This window comes from Aegilops tauschii, chromosome 4 (genome assembly GCF_002575655.3).
Source record: "Aegilops tauschii subsp. strangulata cultivar AL8/78 chromosome 4, Aet v6.0, whole genome shotgun sequence".
In the NCBI taxonomy this organism is placed as follows: domain Eukaryota; kingdom Viridiplantae; phylum Streptophyta; class Magnoliopsida; order Poales; family Poaceae; genus Aegilops; species Aegilops tauschii.
Window position 1 is genome coordinate 269,889,542 of NC_053038.3, and position 27,556 is coordinate 269,917,097.

Genomic DNA, 27,556 nt, shown 5'->3' on the forward strand with positions numbered 1-27,556 from the left:
CTTGGAAAAGTCAATGAAGGTGATCTTTTTCTCCTCCTTGGATTTGAGGAAGAAGACCCATGTATACCTTGAGTAATCATCCACAATGACAAGTCCATACTTTTTCCCACCAAGACTATCCCACGAAGGAGGCCCAAAGAGATCCACATGAAGGAGCTCCAAAGGCCTTGACGTAGACACAATATTCATGGGTAGGTGCTTTGATTGATGTTGCTTCCCGGCTATGCATGCACTACACACACGATCTTTCTCAAAAGAGACATTTGTTAGTCCAGGGATGTGATTTCCCTTTAAGAGATCTTGAAGATTTCTCATGCCGACATGGGCTAGCCGGCGATGCCATAGCCACCCATTATCGGCCTTGGCCATTAGACAAGTATCATGGAATGTGCTCTCTTTCGAGAAATCAACCGTGTAAAGGTTGCCATCCAACTCTCCAACAAAGGCCACTTCGAGAGTATCTCTCTTAAATACTTTCACATCCGTTAGTCCAAATAGTGTATCATAACCAACAGAAGCCAATTGGCGAACAGAAAGCAAATGATATTTAAGGGATTGGACAAGCATGACATTTGCAAGAGACATGTCATTTGTGATAGCCACCTTACGCAAACCAAGTACCTGTCCTTTTGATCCTCCACCAAACATAATGCTCATAAATGGTTGAATAGCTTCCATGAAATCGTAGAGCAATTTGCTATCTCCGGTCATATGATTGGTACATCCACTATCAATCACCCATTTTACTCCACCGGAGAAGGCAACCTACACACAATTATTACTTGGTTAGAGGCACCCATTTTGCAATGGGACCTCTCACGTTAGTCACAAGGGTCTTAGGGACCCAAATAGCATAAAACCGAAATGCATTTCGAGGACCAACAAACTTTGCATAAACTTCTCCATCCTTAGTCTTACGAAGTACATAGGATGGAGGCATGAACTGTTTTGGCTTGTTGAGAGTGGGCATGCCCCTTGTGGCCTTCCCACTAACAACCTTACATTTCTCCTTGTGCCCTTCTCGTACAAAAGTTTCTTTTAGAGGGGTGGTGCACTTTTGAGAGGATGTCTTCTTCTTGCATGTGCTCGGGTCAAACCTGAGTCCCTCTTTGGCAAACACCTCATTGTGTTGGCTCAACACCTCGTTAAGGTTCTTTTGCCCTTGAGCACATGTCATGAGCCCTTTCTCGATTTGAGCTTTGAGAAAGCGATTCTCCTCAAGAATAGATGCTAAATCACTACTAGAGTTAGTAGTACATGCATCAACATTGATAATAGGAGAAGAGTAAGCCTTGGCTAGAGTTTCAAGATATGTAAGCTTGAGTGTCTCAAAACTCTTTGTAAGAAGGGTGAGCTCTTCTTCCTTGGTCTTGAGGGACACGGATAGGAGCTCACAATCCTTAGAGAGAGAAGCATTAGACTTTACAAGCTTACTTTTATCATTCATCAACTCTTCGCAAGAGTCAATAGCCTTTTTCAAGGAGGCAAGATCTCTAGTATGAACATCAATGTTCGCACCAATTTTTAAGCATAGTTCATCATTGCGTGCTTCCTCATATTGGACTTTCCGCTCAAGGATTTCATATTTTTCCTTTTCCTCGGTGACGAGGGTTTCGAGTTCCTTAATGGAAATGGTGTGCTTACTCACCATCTCCATAAGCATACGAAACATAGTGAGCTTCTTTCCTTTAAGGGAGCACATGAACTTATTTAGTTTAGCAAGCATAGGATCATTTATATCATCATCCTCATAACTATCCTCCGCATCAAGATACTCATCACTAGGAGTAGGAGGAGTGAAAAGAGGAGGGTTTGATCGTGGGGTTACCTTGACCTTGTCAGGAGAGTGTTGGTCCGCTCCATATTCTACCACGGCCTTCGCCATGAGACACTTGTGAGCGTTGCCCTTGTAATCCTTCATGTAGTTGTAGGTGACAACTTCACCACTCTTGTTGACTAGCCTCAATGTGTTTTGAGAATCTTGAGCAAATCCGTCAACACCACTAACATCATCCGGATCGGATTCTTCTTGAGAAACCATTGCTTTCCCATCTCTCTTCTTGAGCTTGGAGTTCAAAGGATTTGGCAACTTCTTCTTGGGAAAGGTCTTTCTAAACCTTGGTTTATCTTCTCTCTTCTCATAAGGGCACTCGTTGGAGAAGTGGTTGATTTCTTCACAGTTGTTGCATTTTCTTAGTTTCTTCTTTTGAAACCTTCCCTTGAATTTTCCCGTGCTAAACTTCTTGACAAAGAGAGCCATGTCTTCATATGAAGGGCCCTTATCGGATTCAACCTCATCACCATCTTCATCATCATCATCATCATCTTCTTCTTCTTCACTTTGCTCATCTTCACATACATGTTGGCCTTCAATGCAAGATTGATCTTCGACGATGGAGTACCATGCATGGCAAGATATTTTGTAGCATTTGCCTTTGACTCTTCAAATAGTTAGAAAGTGGATATGATGTCATATGTAGTCATTTCCTTGAAGGCATGGTGTTGTCTTATGTCCCATACCATCTGATGGTGATATGGAGCAAGAGCATGGAGCAACTTGTCCACAAGGAATCGCTTAGTCATGTTGAATCCATCATGTGTCTTGTCACACTCACACGACTCAATATCAGCAGTGAGAGTCATGAGACGCTCAAGGAGTTGATTTGGAGTTTCACCTTTCTCCATACAAAGGTTTTGCAATGGCCCCTTGGAAATTTCATATTGAGCACTCCGGAGGGTGGAGGTACCAGTCTTGGATCTTATAATACTTTCCCATAGTTCCTTCACTTGTGATGTGTATGAAAGGTCTCCTTTGCTTTTCAACCATACCTCTCCTTATACACATGATTGCAGTGTCATTGAGATTCTTGTCATAATTTTCTCTTGGTGTAGGATTCTTTGGATCAACCACATGGTAACCATACTCCAAGATCTCTAGCATCTCATCGTTTCCATATCGAAGATGATCCTGCATAGCAACTCTCCACAAGGCAAAATCGGAAGTGGCATCAAGTAAAGGAGGTTTGCCTTGAGGGTTATATTTTGGTTTCTCAACTTGGGGTCTTGCATAAAGCCAAGGAACACTAGAGTGTTCATTGCTAGGAGGTTCTTGACCAAGTGACGGAGTAGGCATAGTTGGCCTCGAAGCCGCACCATCCGAAAGTGGTGCAAGCACCGTGGACAATGTGGCTATCCTCATTTGGACCAAGGTCTCAACAGAAGCATCATGCTCCTCTTTTTTGCTTAGCAAGGGCCCATTCCAGATCCTCAGAAGTAAAGGATTTGACTTCGGAGGAAGCCTCGCCTTTATCCTTCGGATCTGCAACATGGGGAGTCCCATCGGTGTTCATCTCGCTCTAGGGCGGTTAAGCCACAATAATAGAGCACGAGGCTCTGATAGCAATTGAAAGGATCGAGATGGACCTAGAGGGGGGGTGAATAGGTACAATTAAAAAATTTAATTGTTACTTAGCAATTTTAGGCACTAATGCGGAATATGAGAGTGAGCCTAACAATTGCAAGTGTAGTACTAAGTGCTAAGCAAGATAAACAAGTAACACAAGTATGTAAGTAAACAAGCACAATATGATATAAGTAAGTGCTAAGAGACAAGTAACCGCAAGTAGAGAGTTAGGGTTAGGAATAATCACAACTCCGGGAGACGATGATGTATGCCGATGTTCACTTCCTTGGAGGGAAGCTACGCCACCGTTAGAGAGGTGGATGTTACAACGAAGGCACACCAACGCCACGAAGGCTCACCCTATTCTCCCTTTGAGACAACACCACGAAGGCGTTTCTCAACCACTAGTGGTAGACCTTGGGGTGGTCTCCAAACCCTCACAAACTTTCCGGTGGGTAATCACAAAGGTTGATTCCTCTCCGAAAGACTCCTACCGCCTAGGAGTCTCCAACCTCCAAGAGTAATAAGAACGATGGGGAAAACCTCAAGACTTGCTCAAATTAGGAATTCCTTGGGTGCAAAGAAGGGGAAGGAGTGGATCTATCACTTGATCGGACAACTTCTCTCAAATGCTCTCAAATCCCTTAGGGATCTAAGATTTGGTGTGGAGGAGTGAGAGAGAGAGAGAGTGAGAGGTGTTCTAGGGTTTGTTCAAAGTGAATGGTCAGCCCTCTCCCGTGGGGAAGAAGGGATATATATAGTGTGAGCACAAATGTGGCCGTTATAGCATAAGTGAATGGGCAGGCCGGACATCCGGGCAGGGTGGCCAGACATCCGGGCTGCCTAGGCACAAGAAGAACAAAGGAGAAGCCAGGAGAAAAACAGAGGGGCCGTACATCCGGAGCAAGGCCCGGCCATCCAGTGACACGGGAAGGCCCGTACATCCGGGCGAAGCCCGGACATCCGACAGCAACATGCAAATCTACTGGAGTCGGGATGACAGGGAGCCGGACATCCGGGGAAAATACTGGACGTCCGGCGTGGCTGGGAGACCCGGACATCCGGGGTGCAGCCCGGACATCCGGCATGAGCGTGCAGACTTACTAGTGTCTAAACATTAGTGACCCGGACATCCGGCAGGTAGCCCGGGCATCCGGCATGGGAGCAAACAGAACATGTGCACAGAGTATTTTTGTGTGACCCTAAGTTTTTCTGAAGCAAGCAATTATTGTAACTTGAGCAAGTCTTTAACTAACCCTACCGATCCCCTCTTAATAGTGTGGGATCCTATACTCAAGAAACCAAATATCAAATCAATTTTTATGCTTCATTGTAGCGACCAGACCTCAAATGGCCTGTGCTGCTGTGCACTAGTGTCATCCCTGGATCAGTAATGCTGACACGCACAGTACAAATGGAGGATTTATAACAGAGTAGCAATCACACACTTATTACACGAATAACTCCGAAGAGTTAAAGTATGATAAACATGGCTTAAGGCCATCTAAAACGATAACAGCGGAAGACTTGGAAGATAAGTGACTCCATCACTCCAGCGGCATCACTGAGTATAAGACCACGACCCAAGGCACCTTACTCGTCGTCTGAAAAGTCTGCAACATGAAACGTTGCAGCCCGAAAACGGATCAGCACATAGAATATGTTGGCAAAGTAACACATAGAGAGCAATGAACAATAATAATGCTATACTATATGCATATATGGCTGGTGGAAAGCTCTATGGTTACAGTTTTTGCGAAAAGCCAATTTTATCCTACTGCAAAGGAATAAATTTTATTTAACTATCATGGTGGTTGAAACATTGAGAAGGTACCTCCAACTCAATCCCAATTAAGTATCATCATTAACCCAACAAAATTAATTATAAGTATCACGGTGATGAGATTCAAATGATAATCCAAGTACTAGACACTCAAGTTGTCCATAACCGGGGACACGGCTAACCATGATTAGTTTGTACACTCTGCAGAGGTTTGTGCACTTTTCCCCACAAGACTCGATCGCCTCCGCTTGATTCTCGCACTGCATGATGTTTGAGAAACGGATGACCGAGACACAGTCTTTCAGAAACAATCACTCTTTACTCTGGATGGACCGGTACACCTACTTTCCCCTACATCTGCTAGTCCACCTCTTCAAGAGATCCTGTAACCTACTCAGCTATGCTAGAGCCCATAATAGCTTGTGGCTACACACGTAAGTTTCTAGCATGAATAATCTTATGATCCCTTTGAGCCTGGGTGGCGGTCCTTATAAAAACAGATAACACTGGGTTCTCCAGGTGCCTCAATCCACCCAGATGTGAGTTTTAGTTGCCACCTTAAGTTGAACCATTAATAAACATCTCACATCTGTCGTGAATATCGCTCAAACCCAAATCCACGTCTACGCGCATAGCATGGCAATATAATAGCAACGTAGAAGTAACTCCCAAGGGTTTGATAAGAAAACAGGTAATAGGTACTACCTCAACTACTTCCCAGTACCCACAATTTAATTAGATCCTACTCATGCAATGTGTTTGAGGAGAACAGATCTAATGCAATAAAAACTGGGTATGAACGGGGTATGATCAAAGTGTTACTTGCCTTGCTGATGATCCGCAAAACCTAGCGATTCGAAGTAACAAGCGGCACACTCCGGGTACTCTATCGCAAACAAACAAGCATAAAATCAGTACTCATCTAATGCACAGGTAAAACTCGAATGAATGATCCAACCAGAAAGTTCAACTTAAGAACTCCGGTTTGCAAAAAGAATCAACTCGAAAGAAGCAACGAGAGTCAAACGGCGAAAGAAGAAACTTCGTTTGCTAATCTGGATCTAGGTCAAATTTTACTGTAGCAAAAACTTGTTTGAGTAGATTAAACGGAAAGAGAATTTCGAGACGAAACTCTAGGCGCTTGAATCACCTGCTTCCGATAAACGAGCGAGAAAATAAACAGAATCGAAGATTTGATCAGAGATCGAATCTGAGAAAATAACGAGAAAATCCGACGAAAAGAAAAACGGACGAACGGTTAAATAACAGACGTTCGTTAACAGAGAAAAACCGACGAACGCGTTCGTTAAAACGAACGGTTCGGTAAACGCTCGCAAAATAATAAAACCGAAAAAAAATCAATCTAGGTTTTTTTTTAAACGAAGAGTTTTTTTTTAAAACGAAAACCGGCAACGACGAACGGCAGCGGCAGTACCTCGACGGGCGGACTCCAGCGAGGGCTCCGCGGGCGCGGGGCTTGGCGGCAGGGTGCGGGGTCGGGGGGGGGGCGCGAGGGGCGGCGGCTCCGGCGATGAACGGGCGGCGGCGGGCGCGACTCCGGCGGCGGCGGCGGGATGCGGGCGGCGGCAGCGGCGGTGAGTGCGGCGGCGGCGGCTCGGGTTGAGGGAGAGAGAGAGGGGGGGCTATTTAAGGAGGGGGGGTCCGAAACTTGGGGAAGGGGGCGGCCGGGGCGGCGTGGCCGGGGCGGACTCCGGCGGCGGCTCGGGGGCGTGCGGGAAGAGGAGAGGCGTGAGGCGGGCCGTCGGCTGGGCCTTTGGCCCAGTCGGCGCGCGGGCGTTTCTTTTTTTTAAAACAAGTTCCGCGGAAAATAATATGTAGAAAAATAAATAAAAATCGGAAAAATATGAAATAAATTTTCCCCGTCTAGTTAGGAAATCTAGAATAGGGTGAACATTTTTTTAAATCAAAATAAATATTTTGAAAACATGCAATATTTTTAATGCAATAAAAATTGCAAATAAAATCCAAATAAATGCCAAATAATGATTTTAACACTTTTCCTCCAGTATTTCAATTGTTTTGGAGAAGTCATATTTTCTCCTCTCGTTTATTTTAAAATGAAATATTTTTCCGGAGACAAAATAATTAAAACCACAATCCTCGTCTTATTATTTGATGAAAATCAAATATGAAAATTTTGAGAAAATCCCCAACTCTCTCCGAGGGTCCTTGAGTTGCTTAGGATTTATCGAGGATTTGTCAAAATGCAATAAAACATGATATGCAATGATGATCTATGTATAACGTACCAAATTGAAAATTTAGGATGTTACATTCATCCTTGAGTAAAATCACTTGTATGCCCTTGATCCACACACTTCGATGAGCTGGGGACTAACACCTGAGATTTACTTAACAACCATTGTTAGTCCCCTACATGTATATTGTCATCAACATCAAAACATAATGTAAGGGCATGATTGCACTTTCATGAACGAACTATGGCAAAGGGCACTTTGCCGTCTGCTGGCAGGCCGCAAAGATGCAAAGGCCTTTGCTGTCAGCCAGCAAACGGCAAAGGGCATGGATGGCACATGTTAGGCTTAGGTCTGTTAAGGGGTTAACGGCGTGATTTGCCGTCTACTGGCAGACGACAAAGGCCTTTGCATCTTTGTCGTCTGCCAGCAGACGGCAAAGTGCCCAAATAGGCCAGCCCAGGCGCCCCCCCAGGTAGCTGCCACGTGGTTTGCTATGCCGTCTGCTGGCAGACGACAGAGATACAAAGGTCTTTGCCGTATGCCAGCAGACGGCAAAGCAACCAAATAGGTTAGCCCAGTGCCCCCCAGGTTGCACAAGTAGCTGCCACGTGGCAGCTTTGCCGTCTGCTAGCTGATGGAAAACCTCTTTGTCGTCTGCCAGCACACGGCAAAGTCCTTTATTACCCCTATTTTTTCTGTTTTTTTTTCTTAAATTCATTCAATTTCATATATATATATATATATATATATATATATGCATACATTTGAAAATACTTTCAACAAGCATACATATCCCTGCCATATGGATATGATCATCCAACACATATACATACCAACTCAAAAGTCCATATCCAACATATATATAGCCAACATATATCCAACAACAAGCATACGATGGTTTCATCCATACGTACATATATAGGTAGCAAGTTTCACATTGTTCATCCTACTAAATCAAAACAAAAAGGAAGGAAAAGGAGAAGAGTAGACTCCATCAACGCAAGCTTCCATGATCTAAAGCAAATCTCCAAATTGGGAAACAATAAAGTTAAAAGAAGAATAAGAGAAGAAGACTGGAAGAAGAAGAAGAAGATTTTTTTTCTTCCCTTTCTTTTTCTCTTCTTATTTATCTTCTTCGTCTTCTAACTAATGTAACCTAGGTAATTATGCCAGTTTTTAGCGAAGCTAGGTAAAAATGCTAAGTGTAGGTCATTTTAGATCTTAGTAAGGTTATTATGTCATTTTCGAGGAAAAATAGCTAAGTATATGTTATTTTGGAGGTAACCAAGATTATTATGCCATTTTTGACCTAAGTATGCGAAGTATGTCATAAATGAACTAAAGAAGCTAAGTATAGATCATTTTTTAGCTAACCTAGGTAGTTATGCCATTTTCGAGGTAACTAAGCATACTTATTCATTTTGGAGGACAAAATGGTAAGTGTAGGTCATTTTAGAGCTATACTAGTTAAAATCGGTCATTTTGGAGCTAGGTAAGGTTATTATGTCATTTTCGAGGAAAATAAACTAATGATGTGACAGTTTGGAGCTAAACCAAGGTTATTATGCCAGTTTTTACCTAAGTATGCTAAGTATGTCATAAATGAACTAAACAAGCTAAGTATAGGTCATTTTTGAGCTAACCTAAGTAGTTATGCCATTTTTGAGCTAACTAAGCATATTTGTTCATTTTGGAGGACAAAATGGTAAGTGTAGGTCATTTTAGAGCTATCCTAGTTAAAATCGGTCATTTTGGAGCTAGGTAAGGTTATTTTGTCATTTTGGAGGAAAATAAACTAATTATATGACAGTTTGGAGCTAAACCAAGGTTATTATGCCATTTTTTACGTAAGTAAGCTAATTATGTTATAAATGAACTAGCTAAGCTAAGTATAGATCATTATTGCGCTATCCTAGGTAGTTATGCCATTTTTAGCTAACTAACCATATTAAGTCATTTTGGAGGAAAATGCTAAGTATGGGTCATTTTATAGCTATCCTAGGTAAAATATGTCATTTTGGAGCTAAGTAAGGTTATTATGTCATTTTCGAGGAAAATAAGATAAGTATAGGTCATTTTGGAGCTAAATAGGACAGTTCTTAAGCTAAGTATGCATTCGTTAAGCAAAACACTTGGGAAAACTAACCATCATCACGGAGGTGAAGGACTGGTCAGGGTTGCGCCAGTGCCGGACGGAGAAATATCGGTTGATGCTTGTCGGGAGGCATGTTGCACCAAAGATCATTTGCAATGTCTCGTTAGCATGATGCAACTCAAATGTGAATACTAGTAACTAATGACCATTCAAATGAAACTCACCGTGGGCGCTATACCAATCTGGGTCATTGCTACCTCTTGAGCACTGTGTTGGTTTTCCCTTGAAGAGGAAAGGGCGATGCAGTAAAGTAGCGTAAGTATTTCCCTTAGTTTTTTAGAACCAAGGTATCAATCCAGTAGGAGGCGACTCACAAACAAATAAAGCAAAAGTGAGATCCCTTCACAGCCACTTGCAACCAACGTGATAAAGGGGTTGTCAATCCCTTCACGGCCACTTGCAAAAGTGAGATCTGATAGAGATGATAAGATAATATTTTTGGTATTTTTATGATAAAGACTAAAAGTAAAGAAAGCAAAACAAATGGTAATAGAAATAACGGTAGATTAATATGATAGAGAATAGACCCGGGGCCATAGGTTTCACTAGTGGCTTCTCTCAAGAGCATAAGTATTATGGTGGGTGAACAAATTACTGTCGAGCAATTGATAGAATTGACATAGTTATGATAATATCAAGGCATGATCATGTATATAGACATCACGTCCTTGACAAGTAGACCGACTTCTGCCTGCATCTACTACTATTACTCCACACATCGACCGCTATCCACCATGCATCTAGAGTATTAAGTTCATAAGAACAAAGTAACGCATTAGGTAAGATGACATGATGTAGAGGCATAAAATCAAGCAATATGATATAAACCCCATCTTTTTATCCTCGATGGCAACAATACAATACGTGTCATTTCCCCTTCTGTCACTAGGATCGAGCACCGCATGATTGAACCCAAAGCTAAGCACTTCTCCCATTGCAAGAAAGATCAATCTAGTAGGCCAAACCAAACTGATAATTCGAAGAGACTTGCAAAGATAACAAATCATATATAAAATAATTCAGAGAAGATTCAAATATTGTTCATAGATAATCTTGATCATAAACCCACAATTCATCGGATCTCGACGAACACACCACAAAAAGAGTTACATCAAATAGATCTCTAAGAAGATCGAGGAGAACTTTGTATTGAGATCCAAAGAGAGAGAAGAAGCCATCTAGCTAATAACTATGGACCCAAAGGTCTGTGGTAAACTACTCACACATCATTAGGGAGGCTATGGTGTTGATGTAGAAGCCCTCTGTGATCGATGCCCCTCCGGCGGAGCGCCAGAAAAGGCCCCAAGACGGGATCTCACGGGTACAGAAGGTTGCGGCGGTGGAAATAGGTTTTCGTGGCGCTCCTCGATGGTTTTGAGGTACGTAGGTATATATACGAGGAAGAAGTAGGTCGGTGGAGCCACGAGGGGCCCACGAGGGTGGAGGGCGCGCCCAGGGGGGTAGGCGCGCCCCCTGCCTCGTGGCTTCCTTGTTGATTGCTTGACGTCCACTCCAACTCCTCTGCATCATGTTTGTTCCAAAAATCACGCTCCCGAAGGTTTCATTCCGTTTGGACTCCGTTTGATATTCTTTTTCTGCGAAACACTGAAATAGGCAAAAAACAGCAATTTGCACTGGGCCTTGGGTTAATAGGTTAGTCTCAAAAATAATATAGAAGTGTATAATAAAACCCATTAAACATCCAGAACTGAATATATAATAGCATGGAGCAATAAAAAATTATAGATATGTTGGAGATGTATCAAGCATCCCCAAGCTTAATTCCTGCTCGTCCTCGAGTAGGTAAATGATAAAAACTGAATTTTTGATGTGGAATGCTACCTAGCATATTCTTCAATGTTATTTTCTTTATTGTGGCATGAATGTTCAGATCCAAAAGATCCAAGATAAAAGTATAATATTGACATAAAACTAATAATACTTCAAGCATACTAACTAAGCAATTATGTCTTCTCAAAATAACGTGGCCAAAGAAAGTTCATCCCTACAAAATCATATAGTTTGGTCATGCTCCATTTTCGTCACACAAGAATGCTCTCATCATGCACAACCCCGATGACAAGCCAAGCAATTGTTTCATACTTTAGTAATCTCAAACTTTTTTCAACTTTCACGCAATACATGAGCGTGAGCCATGGATATAGCACTATGGGTGGAATAGAATATAATGATGGGGGTTGTGTGGAGAAGACAAAAAAGGAGAAAGTCTCACATTGACGTGGCTAATCAACGGGCTAGGGAGATGCCCATCAATTGATGTCAATGCAAGGAGTAGGGATTGCCATGCAACGGATGCACTAGAGCTATAAATATATGAAAGCTCAACAGAAGAAACTAAGTGGGTGTGCATCCAACTTGCTTGCTCACGAAGACCTAGGGCATATGAGGAAGCCCATTGTTGGAATATACAAGCCAAGTTCTATTATGAAAAATTCCCACTAGTTTATGAAAGTGACAAAACAAGAGACTCTCTATCATAAAGATCATGGTGCTACTTTGAAGCACAAGTGTGGAAAAAGGATAGTAGCATTGCCCCTTTTTATTTTTATTTTTTTGGGCCTTCTTTTTTTTGGCCTTTTTTGGGACAATGCTCTATTAATGATGATCATCACACTTCTATTCATTTACAACTCAATGATTACAACTCGATACTAGAACAAAATATGACTATATGAATGCCTCCGGCGGTGTACCGGGATGGACAATGACTCATGAGTGACATGTATAAAATAGTATGCATGGTGGCTTTGCCACAAATACGATGTCAAGTACATGATCATGCAATGCAATATGACAATGAAGATGCGTGTCATAATAAACCGAATGGTGGAAAGTTGCATGGCAATATATCTCGGAATGGCTATGGAAATGCCATAATAGGTAGGTATGGTGGCTGTTTTGAGGAAGATATAAGGAGGTTTATGTGTGATAGAGCGTTATCACGGGGTTTGGATGCACCGGCGAAGTTTGCACCAACTCTCAAGGTGAGAAAGGGCAATGCACGGTACCGAAGAGGCTAGCAATGATGGAACGTTCAGAGTGCGTATAATCCATGGACTCAACATTAGTCATAAAGAACTCACATACTTAATGCAAAAATCTACAAGTCATCAAAAACCAAGCACTACGCGCATGCTCTTAGGGGGATAGATTGGTAGGAAAAGACCATCGCTCGTCCCCGACCACCACTCATAAGGATGACAACCAAAGAACACCTCATGTTTCAAATTTGTTACACAACGTTTACCATACGTGCATGCTACGGGACTTGCAAACTTCAACACAAGTATTTCTCAAATTCACAACTACTCAACTAGCACAACTTTAATATCACTACCTCCATATCTCAAAACAATCATCAAGTATCATACTTCTCTTAGTATTCAATGCGCTTTAAAGTTTTTATTATACTAATCTTGGATGCCTGTCATATTAGGACTAATTTTATAACCAAAGAAAACTACCATGCTGTTCTAAAGGACTCTCAAAATAATATAAGTGAAGCATGAGAGATCAAATATTTCTATAAAATAAAACCACCGCCATGCTCTAAAAAGATATAAGTGAAGCACTAGAGCAAAAACTATATAGCTCAAAAGATATAAGTGAAGCACAAAGAGTATTCTAATAAATTCCGATTAATGTGTGTCTCTCCCAAAATGTGTGTACAGCAAGGATGATTGTGGTGAACTAAAAAGCAAAGGCTCAAATCATACAAGACTCTCCAAGCAAAACACATATCATGTGCTGAATAAAAATATAGCTCCAAGTAAAGTTACCGATGGACGAAGACAAAAGAGGGGATGCCTTCCGGGGCATCCCCAAGCTTTGGCTTTTTGGTGTCCTTGGATTTACCTCGGGGTGCCTTGGGAATCCCCAAGTTTAGGCAACAAAGTAGCGTAAGTATTTCCCTCAGTTTTTGAGAACCAAGGTATCAATCCAGTATGAGGCCACACGCAGGTCCCTCGTACCTACACAAACAAATAAGAACCTTGCAACCAACACGATAAAGGGGTTGTCAATCCCTTCACGGCCACTTGCAAAAGTGAGATCGGATAGTGATGATAAGATAATATTTTTGGTATTTTTATGGTAAAGACTAAAAGTAAAGAAAGCAAACCAAACGGTAATAGAAATAACGGTAGATTAATATGATAGAGAATAGACCCGGGGGCCATAGGTTTCACTAGTGGCTTCTCTCAAGAGCATAAGTATTACGGTGGGTGAACAAATTACTGTTGAGCAATTGATAGAACTGAGCATAGTTATGAGAATATCTAGGCATGATCATGTAAATAGGCATCACGTCCGTGACAACTTGACCGACTCCTGCCTGCATCTACTACTATTACCCCACACATCGACCGCTATCCAGCATGCATCTAGAGTATTAAGTTCATAAGAACAGAGTAACACATTAGGTAAGATGACATGATGTAGAGGGACAAACTCAAGCAATATGATATGAACCCCATCTTTTTATCCTCGATGGAAACAATACAATACATGTCGTTTCCCCTTATGTCAGTAGGATCGAGCACCGCATGATTGAACCCAAAGCTAAGCACTTCTCCCATTGCAAGAAAGATCAATCTAGTAGGCCAAACCAAACTGATAATTCGAAGAGACTTGCAAAGATAACAAATCATACATAAAAGAATTCAGAGAAGATTCAAATATTGTTCATAGATAATCTTGATCATAAACCCACAATTCATCGGATCTCGACAAACACAGCACAAAAAGAGTTACATCAAATAGATCTCCAAGAACATCGAAGAGAACTTTGTATTGAGATCCAAAGAGAGAGAAGAAGCCATCTAGCTAATAACTATGGACCCGAAGGTCTGTGGTGAACTACTCACACATCATCGGAGAGGCTATGGTGTTGATGTAGAAGCCCTCCGTGATCGATGCCCCCTCCGGCGGAGCGCCGGAAAAGGCCCCAAGACGGGATCTCACGGGTACAGAAGGTTGCGGCAGTGGAAATAGGTTTCGTGGTGCTCCTCGATGGTTTCGGGGTACGTAGGTATATATAGGAGGAAGAAGTAGGTCGGTGGAGCCACGAGGGGCCCACGAGGGTGGAGGGCGTGCCCACGGGGGTAGGCACGCCCCCTGCCTCGTGGCTTCCTTATTGATTGCTTGACGTCCACTCCAAGTCCTCTGGATCACGTTTGTTCCAAAAATCACGCTCCCGAAGGTTTCATTCTGTTTGGACTCCGTTTGATATTCTTTTTCTGCAAAACACTGAAATAGGCAAAAAACAGCAATTTGCACTGGGCCTTGGGTTAATAGGTTAGTCCCAAAAATAATATAAAAGTGTATAATAAAGCCCATTAAACATCCAAAATAGAATATATAATAGCATGGAGCAATCAAAAATTATAGATACGTTGGAGTTGTATCAGTCATCGGCGGAAGGGTCTGACCGTTGCTCTGGCACACGGACTGCACATTTCGTTTTCACGATTCAGTCACATTAGTTAGTAATGAAACAAACATTACGTGCATGATTTGGCTAATATGTAGGAGAAACTTACCACGAGGAGCTCGTATAGAGCCCGGTGAGACGCGTCGTTCCGTTCCTCTCCTCCTCCAACAGCCTAGCCGTCCTCTCCTCCATGTCCTTCTCCCTCTCCTCCACCTGCCTGTTTGCCTCCGCCAGAAGCTCCTTGGCCCTAGCCTCGATGGCAAGCTCCATTGGTCGTGCACGAGGCCTTATCTCAAGATCGGAGCTCGTCTGGCGCTTCTTGATCTACGGGAGAGTCCTAGGACAACGTATCAGTCAATCCACAATGGCTTCCGAGCCATGGGACCTCCTGCCACCAGATATCATCACCAGCTCTGGATCAAAAGGACTTTGGCTCGGGTTGAAGTCCTCCCCTTTCCTCGTCTTCCCCTGGTCTCTATACCTCACGAGTTGTGGTGGGAGGAGATGTTGGTGAAGCTCTCTGGATGATCGCGGTCAGACTCAGAGAATGCCTTGGCCTTCTTGTACGGGGTAGTATGGGCCATGACATAGAGGTCGAACACCCCTGGCACCTCCTTCTTGTTGTGTCGCGCCTAAAAAGGAGGAACAAAATATTAGTTAAGGGCTCAAGATAGCATGAAGAATGAAATTGCATGAATCAAGAAGAAAACAACATACCCAGTTATCCCCGTACTCAAACAGGTTGGGGCTCCCTTGATGCTGTGGCACACCTTGCATTTTGGCACGCTTATCCTTGGCCTTGTTGTGGACGGCTAGCTATTGGGGAGAGCACCACTCATCCACCAACGCCTCCCGACTGTCCATCATATCCGCACACCATCTCTGGGGCACCTAAGTTAGTCAAGAGAAATTTCAGCGCTACGCCTACGAATCAAATCAAGAAAACTAAGTACAAGGCCTTAAGAATAGGTAATTACCTTCATGTACTTCTCCTTACTCGGAAAATTGACACGACACTTCAACTTGGACCTCTTAATGTCAGGCGAGGCGTAGTAGTCTCGAACAGCTTACAACCGAGCCTCGTGACGTAAGTTCTGAAGTAGGTGCTTGCACTCGGCTTCGACAACCATAGCCACGGCCTCCTCATGTTCCTCAAGATACGTGTAGAAGGTCTGCAATCAAACAAGACAACACTGATTAGTACAATCACTAGGTACTGTTGATTTTTAATTCTTTAAAGGAGAAATTACCCAAAACGTCTGGATCGTAATGTCGGCCACCGTCTCGCACAAGACACCGTCGAACCTCTCCTCCTGCGGGGCCGGGGCATCCAAGTACAGCTCCCAGCTCAGTGCTAGCTGTGGAGCCTGACTGTGGCACCCCGGCTCAGAGAAACCGGAATGCCCCGTATTCTAGCCCAGAGATCGAGGAGAAGTCTATTGGAATACGGAACTTCTTAGCATAGAACAAATCAGCTCATTATTACAATGTATATTGGGTACAAGGGGTTCCAATATAACGAGGAATTACATCGGCACGACGACACTACGCCTGCCACTGTTTCTCTATGCAAGCAGCAGAACAACTCGAAGCAGCGGAATAACTTCTAGCAGCAAAACAACAACGACGGTGGTGAACTCCACTCCGCAGGGACTCTAACTGGAACGCTTATCTTAGCTCGCAATCAAGGAATCCATGGAAACAAAGCAATCAATTCCGGCATGACCTGCAAACTGGCATCACACGCCAGGTCAGTACATTGAATGTACTTGCAAGCTCACAATAACCAGAAGCATTCAAGACAAACAACAGCATGACAATTACAGGTTAAGCAGGGTTTATCATGAGGTCATGAGAACAACATACCATTAACAACATGAACATGGTACAGCTAGAACAATATGAGCATGGCATGGACATATGAATCTGACGATACTAGCATGCAACATAATGACACTATCATGCACCACTTATTCTCCTTGGGCTACCTCGTAACCATCACATGCATCACTTACCAGCCTCGGACATCACACGATCATCTCAGGATGAAATCAAGCTTGGTATAAACAATACCGTAGTAATCATCAAATGACCACAAGGAGCCTGATCTTTACCCACGATTCTCGCACAACATCACGAATATCCAACAACTCAATATCCTCGATACCACAGTGATCACCTCACGATCACAACCAAATATCCATCAACTCGGTATCCTCGATACCACGGTGATCATCTCACGATCACAACCAATCTCTTTCTCATCATCGAACCGGGGTTGTTATTAAGCAAGTTATTATTATTACTGTTAACCCATAGTGTGACCAACTACGAAATGGGCCCTTATCCACTGGCGCGGCTATCGATAGATTAATACACTGTGCAGAAGTAGCGCACTTTACCCACACCACAGAATCCATGGCCTCACACTCCCATTCGGGTGGACCAACGACATTCCGACAGAACTCTCCCATTGCCATGACACTTATGGCCACTCCGACAAACGACACAGCCTACCAAAGGCAAAACTACCACCGTCGTGGCCAACAAACTGTCCCAAATGGAGACACGATACAATAAAAACAATAGGTTCACAAGGTTATGTCTGCTTACCGGGCCAGGGTAACGCATGCCCATAACCTTCCCTCTTTGGAGGCACCGACAAAAGGCATGACAACGGACGACTACCGGCCTCCCCATAAAGGCAAATGTGGTTGCACTTGTCAGCCCGATATGGTGGCACCATGACACAGCCAACAGTTGTTCAAGTTCAATTTAATCAGGTTAAACTTGAATGCAATATGCTGAGCCATGATAAAATGACATGATGCAATTACAATGCATGAGCATGATATAAGCATGGGGTGCGACAACCATATCAACAATGAATCAAATCAAACTGAGCATGGCATAATGACGAGCATGAATATCACAAGTACAACACTACTCATAAACATAGCAGAGCTACTAGCATCAATGATAAATATCGAACATATCAACAATGCTACCATGCACGCAATTAACCAACTGGATGATGGAATCATGCATAACAACGGCACTCGGAATAGACGACAGTCATTCACCAAAGACCATCACTGACATCAACATGCACTACTAGCAAGCATAAGCATATGAAAGGAATACTAGCAGGAATACATGATATCCAAGTGCGAGACAACATAGCACGAGAGTGAACATGAAACTCTAAGCATCACCGGAACAATGGTAACCATATTTTAAACGAGCAAACATTGATTAAATATTCAAGTTAAAAACCATGGCTACTGCATGACTATCATGCAAGTGGGTATTGTGGCTTGCTTGGGAATGAAGAAAGCACCGAGGAGAACTGCAGAAGGATCGCGGGAAGACTTTCCAGAAATAGTCCTCTCTCGGAGGGGCTGCTTACGTGCAAGGGCAAAATGGTCATTTTCAATATGTCAAACCGCAGCGAAAATGATTTAACAGAATGGGCTCGACGAGATGAAGAATTGGGCTTTGGAATCACCTTAATCGGAGTTACGAGCAAAAAGATATAGTTGCTTTTCTGCCAAGGACCCATTTGTAAATAAAATCATCACAAACAGGCCCTCAGCTGGAAAAACAGAACGCGCACTTCAGGAAATACGCCTTTGCCTTGGGGAAACTTATTCTGGGCTGAAACAGAGGGTAATACGCTTTCAATAAAAGAAAACACACTATAGCTGAAGGAGAATTAGAATACGCTTTCCAGAAATGGAAAGCGTTCACATTGGAAGTACGTCGCCACTTATCTGACGTGGCGGGGGCGGGGTCAACGCGTGTGGCTGATGAGCGGGGCCGAGGGGAGCTGGGACCCGCCTGGCCATCTCGTCCCCTTCAACCTCCCGCCCGCCCGATGCAGGGTTGGAGCGGTGTGCTCCGACGACGATCCCCGGCAGCACAGACCAACTCCGGCGAAGGTCCGACTACCAAAATGATCGGGAGACCGAGGCGCACCCGCCGGTGCAGTGCACGGGCGTTGGGGCGACTAGAGCGACAACTGTTGAGGGAGGGGCGGACGAGAGCTTCGGCTGAAGTGGGGCATGGCGCCCTGGCAATTCCGGTGAGGAAACGATAGGGTGGGGAGGATGAATGGGTCGAGGGGGTGACTCCGGTGGTGATGGAACGGAGGGAAGGGCCTGTTTAGCACGATTTTGAGAGGGAGAGGGCGCCGTCCACGGCGGCATTGGGCGGCCAAGAGCTGCTCCGGTGATGGATGGAGAGGTCGGGGAGGACCAGTGGTGTGTGGTGAGGCCGTGGGTGAGCTCAAAGGGCTCGGGGGAGGGCTTAAATAGCCGCGGCTTCGAGGCCATGGCCGTGGACTCGTGGCCGTGGCTCGGTCACGTCCACGTATGCGTGTACCCGCCAGCGAGCTCGACGGACAGAGACGAGGAGCAACAGGAGAGGGCTCACGGGGCAGAGAGGACCAACGGGGCACGGGAGAGAAGGGACGAACGCATTTAAAGCCATGTCGGCACTGTTGGCCCGTGGGCGCACGGCGGCGAGCGCCGAGGAGGAAGCTGCCGGAGAAGGGAGGGCTCCAGGGCGAAGTGCGACGAAGAGGGAAATCTGCTGGACATGGCCGGTTGCGCGAGAGCGACGAGAGGAGGACGGGCCCGAGCAAAACACTACCCAGCTCGCGGCCATGGCATGCCAGGGCAATGGTCACCGCGTGACCCTGGGCAGTCAATGCTCACTAGCGCCCAAATTGGTGTCTCAAAGAAAGTCCCTAGTGGCCTTACTATAGGTGAAGAAAGAAATTGATCTAGGGGAAAGAAGAGATTTGCACCTAGCTCCAAAACATTGCAACATCAAGGTTTTTGTGTTGAGGTGAGGAAAATACAAGAGGGTATAGACTCGGGGCTTTGGCATGGTGTGATCACACACTAAGATGATCAGCTCTGCAAATTTTCAGCTCATTGGGATGAATATTCATGGTGCTTTCTGTAGAAACCACCATAATGGCCAGAATTAGAGATTTGGATGATGCACTCACATGAAGGGGCAAGTTGATCTGAAATTGGGCATGGCCCAATTATTTGAAGATATGAAGATGTCCTAAAAGTTTCATGCCATTTGGATGAACCAAAATAGCACTTGCTTCATATAGCTTTGCTCTGGACAGAAACTAGGAAACATTGCACAGGGAAAATAACATAATGTATTGAGCCAAATTTTGGTGGAGGGAGTTTATATACATAGGGGAATGTCCTGGTAAATTTTGAGCTTAAATGAAGCAATGTAAAATACGGTTGCTTCACAAACTGAAAATCTGACCAGAAACTAAGATTTCGGCCTGGGACCACATAGATGAGTTACATGAGCTCATATTTGGTGGAGAGTCATGATTTGATCATATGAAGGGCCTTGCAAAATTTCAAATTATTTGGATATGCCTAGCTTGTACCTCCTTCACAGTCAATTCCCTCAGACAGGAACTTTAAAAAATTGCTTAGGAATATTTACTAGGCAAATCGAGTTGGATTTTGTCATGAGGCAATTATTTGGACATGTAAAGGTGTCCAACAAGTTTGGGATCAATAGGGCAAAGATAAATGTCACTTGCTTCACAAACTGCCATTCAGGGCAGAATAGGAAAGGAATTAATTGAGCATGATGGAAAACATGGCCAATGAAATATTTTGCCATATTTGTGGAAGATATGACCCAACCAATTTATGAGAATTATTTGGGAATTTTGGGAGCAAATTGAGTTATTCCTTTAATAGGAAAGGAATATTCCCAATAAAAAGAATATTGGGATTTGGTCCAAGGTGGAAATAGAAAGGTCTAGGGAAGGATTTGAGGTTGACAAGCCACTCTGGAAGCAAAGAAGAGGTCATTTTCTTCAGTTTCCAGACCACATAGCCACGGAAAAAGAAAACTCAAGCAAAAATCTCAAAAAATCAAAAGAAAAATAAAGGGCCAAAAATCAAGCTGTTACAACTCTTACCCCCTTAAAGAAATCTCGTCCTCGAGATTTGATTGCTTAGGGAATAAATATGAATATACTAACTTAAGGAAACCGTTTCCAACTCAGGTATCCGTTTTCCTTTATTGTTGTTCCCACTAAATTTTTATCTGACTGCCCTGGGTGGTTTGCTTTACGGTATCCACATTCTGACAGATCTTACCTTGCTTGTTCATGCTTATATAGGCTCCAATTTATTTTTTAGATCTGCTGACTTAGATGAGTGTGAGTTGTTATCATGACTGAAATATATGTCCGTCTCACAAATTTAAGAGTGATTTCCGATTGCTGTGTCTGTACTGACAATCTTCCATTAAGTGTTTTTCTGATGAAAACCCAAGCTCCAACTCCTTGCATTGAGTTTCTCCACTAAATGCAAATCCTTCGGGTTCCAAACAGTGAGTTGAGGCATAACCATTTTCTTGACAGATTCTGACTTATTGCAGGAATTCATGAATCATCTTGACTGACTCCACTACCTTGAGCGTCAGATCCGTACCAAATATTTGGCTGTCACTTGTCGTGGCCAGCATAAAAGGTGTACGGCCTTATATGATAGTATCCGCGGTCCTGACTGACGGTGGTTCTGGCAGAAGAATTTTGTTCCAGGCAGGCTATCCTTTTGTGATTCACATAAGTGAGGGCACATTCTTCGAGATTGTTATTTCACTTTCAGATTATTCATTCTGTCGGCATATCCCTAGGGAAAGTAAGCCGTGGGATGCTTTACCATAGTTGCTAGTGTCAACTGTTGGATTGACCCTTGGTCTGATTTGACAGACCCAGATATTCGATACCGACAAATCTGAGCATATACTGTTAACTGAGCGGGTCTTTCCTTGATATGGGGTCTTTACCAAAATTGAGTAGACCCCCTTGATGAATATTCATGGTGATCCATAGTGACTCAGACTGTCCAGGGTATCTGCACCATGTGGGTCATGCAACAATTTTTCATACCTGCATTTGCCGGTCTTGCTCCTTCATTATAGTGCTCTTATTCTGAATTCTTTGCTGAAATAGCTTGATCATATCGAATTCTTCATGTGGCCATAGGGACTGTCGGGTGCAATATTTCGGCAAACATAACTTATCCTTGTTCATGTACCGTGGGAACTATACCGGGTTCACATGTGCTTGCATCTAACTCATTTTTTCTGTAAAGCATACCAAGTGGCGACGAATGATATCACCTTGTCAGGTATGAGGAATCTGGCCTGACCGAGTAATGACAAAATTTGCTGTCCCATGTTGTCGTTCTCCAAAACTTGTCAGTTCTTGCATCACCACTGAGGTGTATAACTGACTTTCTTATTCTTGGCATGACTCATGAGATTTCCGGATTCTCACCTCGACTTCACCATCATACCACTGACTTGCAAGAGCGTGGCAGCAGGCGCACAATATAAATGAGAATTTAATTCCAGAGGCAGACTTGCTTTTTGACTGACGTTTGCTTCTGACCAAACTATTGTGAACCTGATTATTGGGATTCACGGTCATATGTTGTCAATTCGCCGTGTCATATCTTGTACCCATGCCACACTGAGGAAAATTGGATGACTTATGCGGAAAACCATCAAGGGTATCTTGCTGAGGAAGATCGGGTATCGTGCTTCAGAAGCTTACGCACTTAAAGACTTTGCTGGGGAAAGACTCTGTACCTTACGACGGAATCTTCTGTGGTTGCTTATTGAAGAAGGCAGAGTACCTTGCACAGGAAATCATCCATGTATCATACTGAGGAAGATAGATGATTCTTGCCTTGGAAGCTTCTTTGGTAGCTTGCGAGGGAAAAGTGGGTTGCTTACACCAGCAACTTCTCATTGTGATATGCGGACCAATTACCACCTATCCATACCATCTTAATATTTCTGATGCTGATTTCTTGTATGAAATGGGGTTTCGCAGGACTATCCTTCCTTCTAAGTATTGAATACATGCCATATTTTTGCTTGCTTCCAAGCATATCGTGTTTCAAAATCATCCTCAACAAAGAATCAAACTTGTATCTGAGCCATACCTTTGGCTGATAATATTCTGTCAATCTTGCACACCATTTATCTTCTTGCTGATGTGATCATTTCTGCTACGAAGGGTGCACACTGGGGGTGACTTGATTATCTGTACTATTGTGAGAAGTGCACATTAATGAAAACTTGATTATCACCATCACAATAAGATATTTTTCATTTCACTGCGGTCGGCTGAGAATTCCATTCTGTTTAGCTGAATTTCCAAATATATGCATTCCTCGCTGATTCTTTGGGTCCAACGTCAGTTGACAAGCAACTTTAATGAGGCGAAAATTTGTAATACCGAGGGCCCAAAGAAATAAACAAAAGAAACAACGAAAACAAAAACACACAGAGCATACAAATAATATAAATCAAGCAATGTTACATATTATTGCTGCTCACAACAATAATATGCATGCACACCTAAGCACACAAATCTCGTGGAAACTCCAGCATTACAGTCTAATATGATGTGACTGTGTGCACGAAAGTGAATCCATGTGCGGAAGGAGTTGGTATTACCAAGGCTACACCAAGCGCTGGCTGAACACTGGTTACATCTGGATGGATACAGAGGTGAGGGCGGACTTGGCGATCAAGTAGCGAGACACAAGGTCACGACTACCTCATCATCAATCATACGAAGGGAATCGTACCCGTCCAAAGAATGAAATGACAGGGCAAGATAACAGTGGAAGACTGGGTTTAATGGCATTGCCCTTCTCTGATAACAAAGATCAGCAAGGTTTGCCAAGGGGACGAGATGGAGGGCATGGATGATGATGTGGTCGCATCACACCGAGGATCAGGCATGCTAAGAAAGAGGGTGCAGGTAGTGGATCGAAATTGATGCCACCTACACTCACAACATTAACCGTTAGCAACTAAATAATAATCTATATGCATGCTATGCGACAAACAAATGCATCAATCAAGTGCAACAAACCAACTGGGGTCAATACTACCGTTTGCTACCGTTCGCGCGGGCTAGGGCATCCTACAGCCAGACCTGCTCTGATACCAAGCCTGTGGCACCCCGGCTCAGAGAAATCGTAATGCCCCGTATTCCAGCCCAAAGATCGAGGAGAAGTCTTCTGGAATAAGGCACTGCTTAGCATAGAACAAATCAGCTCTTTATTACAATCTATATTGGGTACAAGGGGTTCTGATATAACGAGGAATTACATCGGCACGGCCTGCCACTGTTGCTCTATGGAAGCAGCAGAACAACTCGAAGCAGGGGAATAACTTCTAGCAGTGGAACAACGACAATGGTGGTGAACTCCACTCCCCAGGGACTCTGGCCGGAACGCTTATCCTAGCTCACAAACAAGGAATCCACGGCAAACAAACAATCAAATCCGGCATGACCTACAAACTGGCATGACACGCCAGGTCAGTACATTGAATGTACTTGCAAGATCACAATAACCAGAAGCATTCAAGACAAATGAAAGCATGGCAATTACAGGTTAAGCAGGGTTTATCATGAGGTCATCAGAACAACATGGCATTAACAACATGAACATGGCACAACTAGAACAATATGAGCATGGCATGGACATATGAATCTGACGATACTAGCATGCAACATGATGACACTATCATGCACCACTTATTCTGATTGGGTTACCTCGTAACCATCACATGCATCACTTACCAGCCTCGGACATCACATGATCACCTCAGGATCAAATCAAGCTTGGTATAAACAATACCATAGTAATCATCAAATGACCACAAGGTGCTTGATCTTTACCCACAATTCTCGCACAACATTACGAATATCCAACAACTCGGTATCCTCGATACCATGGTGATCACCTCACGATCACAACCAAATATCCATCAACTCGGTATCCTTGATACCACGGTGATCATCTCACAATCACAACGATTCTTTTTCTCATCATCGAACCGGGGTTGTTATTAAGCAAGTTATTATTATTACTGTTAACCCATAGTGTGACCAACTACGAACTGGGCCCTTATCCGTGGGTGCGGCTATCGATAGATTAATACACTCTGCAGAGGTAGCGCACATTAACCACACCACGGAATCCATGGCCTCACACTCCCATTCGGGTGGACCAACAGCATTCCGACAGTACTCTCCCATTGCCATGACACTCTTACAGCCACTCCTACCAACTCCCCACTGGGATTAGTCCTGGGTGACCCAGCCTACCAAAGGCAAAACTACCACCGTCGTGGCAAACAAACAGTCCCAAACGGGGACACGGTACCATAACAACAACATGTTCACAAGGTTATGTCTGCTTACCGGGCCAGGGTAACGCATGCCCATAACCTTCCCTCTTTGGAGGCACTGACAAAAGGCATGACAACGGACGACTACCGGCCTCCCCATAAAGGCAAATGTGGTTGCACTTGTCAGCCCGATATGGTGGCACCATGACTCAGCCAACAGTTGTTCATGTTCAATTTAATCCGTTTAAACTTGAATGCAATATGCTGAGCCATGATAAAATGACATGATGCAATTACAATGCATGAGCATGATATAAGCATGGGGTGCGACAACCATATCAACAATGAACCATACCCAACTGAGCATGGAATAATGACGAGCATGAATATCACAAGTACAACACTATTCATAAACATAGCAGAACTACTAGCATCAACGATAAATATCGAACATATCAACAATGCTACCATGCAAGCATTTAACCACCTGGATGCAATGGAATCATGCGTAACAACGACACTCAGAACAGACAACAGTCATTCACCGAAGACCATCACCGACATCAACATGCACTACTAGGAAGCATAAGCATATGAAAGGAATACTAGCAGGAATACATGATAACCAAGTGCGAGACAACATAGCACAAGAGTGAACATGAAACTCTAAGCATCACCGGAACAACGGTAACCATATTTTAAACAAGCATAAATTGATTAAACATTCAAGTTAAAAACCATGGCTACTGCATGACTATCATGCAAGTGGGTATTGTGGCTTGCCTGGGAATGAAGAAAGCACCGGGGAGAAGTGCGGAAGGATCGCGGGAAGACTTGCCGGAAACAGTCCTCGCCCGGAGGGGCTGTTTATGTGCAAGGGAAAAATGGTCATTTTCAATATGTCAAACCGCAGTGAAAATTATTTAAACAGAACGGGCTTGCCGAGATGAAGAAGTGGGCATTGGAATCACATTAATCGGAGTTACGAGCAAAAAGATAAAGATGCATTTCTGCCAACGACACATTTGTAAATAAAATCATCACAAACATGCCCTCAGCCAAAAAAACAGAACGCGCACTTCCGGGAATACGCCTTTTCCTCGGGGAAACGTATTCTGGGCTGAAACAGAGAGTAATACGCCTTCAGTAAAACAAAACACACTCCAGCCGAAGGAGGATCGGAATACGCTTTCCATAAATAGAAAGCGTGTTATCTGATGTGGAGGGGCGTGGTCAACGCGTGTGGCTGACGAGCGGGGCCGAGGGGAGATGGGACCCGCCTGGCCAGCTCGTCCCCTTCAACCTCCTACCCGCCCGATGTAGGGGAGGAGCGGCGTGGTTCGTCGACGATCCCCGGCGGCACATACCATCTCCGGCGGAGGTCCGGCTACCAAAATGATCGGGAGACCGAGGTGCACCCGCCGGTGCAGTGCACGTATGTCGGGGGCGACTAGAGGGGCAACTATTGAGGGAGGGGCGGACGAGAGCTTCGGATGAAGTGGGGCATGGCACCCTGGCAACTCAAGTGACGAAACGATAGGGTGGGGAGGATCAATGGGTCGAGGGGGTGACTCCAGTGGTGATGGAACGGAGGGGAAGGGCCTGGTTAGCACGAATTTGAGAGGGAGAGGGCGGCAGCCTTGGGCGGCCAGGAGCAGCTCCGGCGATGGATGGAGAGGTCGAGGAGGAGCAATGGTGTGTGGTGAGGCCGTGGGTGAGCTCGAAGGGCTCGGGGGAGGGATTAAATAGCCGCGGCGTCGAGGCCGTGGCCCTGGACGCGTGGCCGCGGCTCGGGCATGTCTGCGTACGCGTGTACATGCCAGCGAGCTCGACGGACGGCGACCAGGAGAAACAGGGGAGGGCTCACGGGGCAGGGAGGACTAACGGGGCATGGGAGAGAAGGGATGAACACATTTAAAGCCATGTCGGCACTGTTGGCCCGTGGGCGCGCGGCGGCGAGCACTGAGGAGGAAGCTGCCGGAGAAGGGAGGGGTCCCGGGCGAAGTGCGACGACGAGGGAAATCTGCTGGACATGGCCGGTTGCGCGAGAGCGACGAGAGGAGGAGGAGCCCGAGCAAAACACTACCCAGCTCGCGGCCATGGCATGCCAGGGCAGTGGTCACCGCGTGACCCTGGGCATTCAATGCTCATTGGCGCCCAAATTGGTGTCTAGCAGAATGTCCCCGGTGCCCTTAGTATAGGTGAAGAAAGAAATTGATCCAGGGGCAAAGAAGAGATTTGCACCTAGCTACAAAACATTGCAACGGCAAGGTGTTTGTGCTGAGGTGAGGAAAATACAAGAGGTGATAGACTCGGGGCTTCG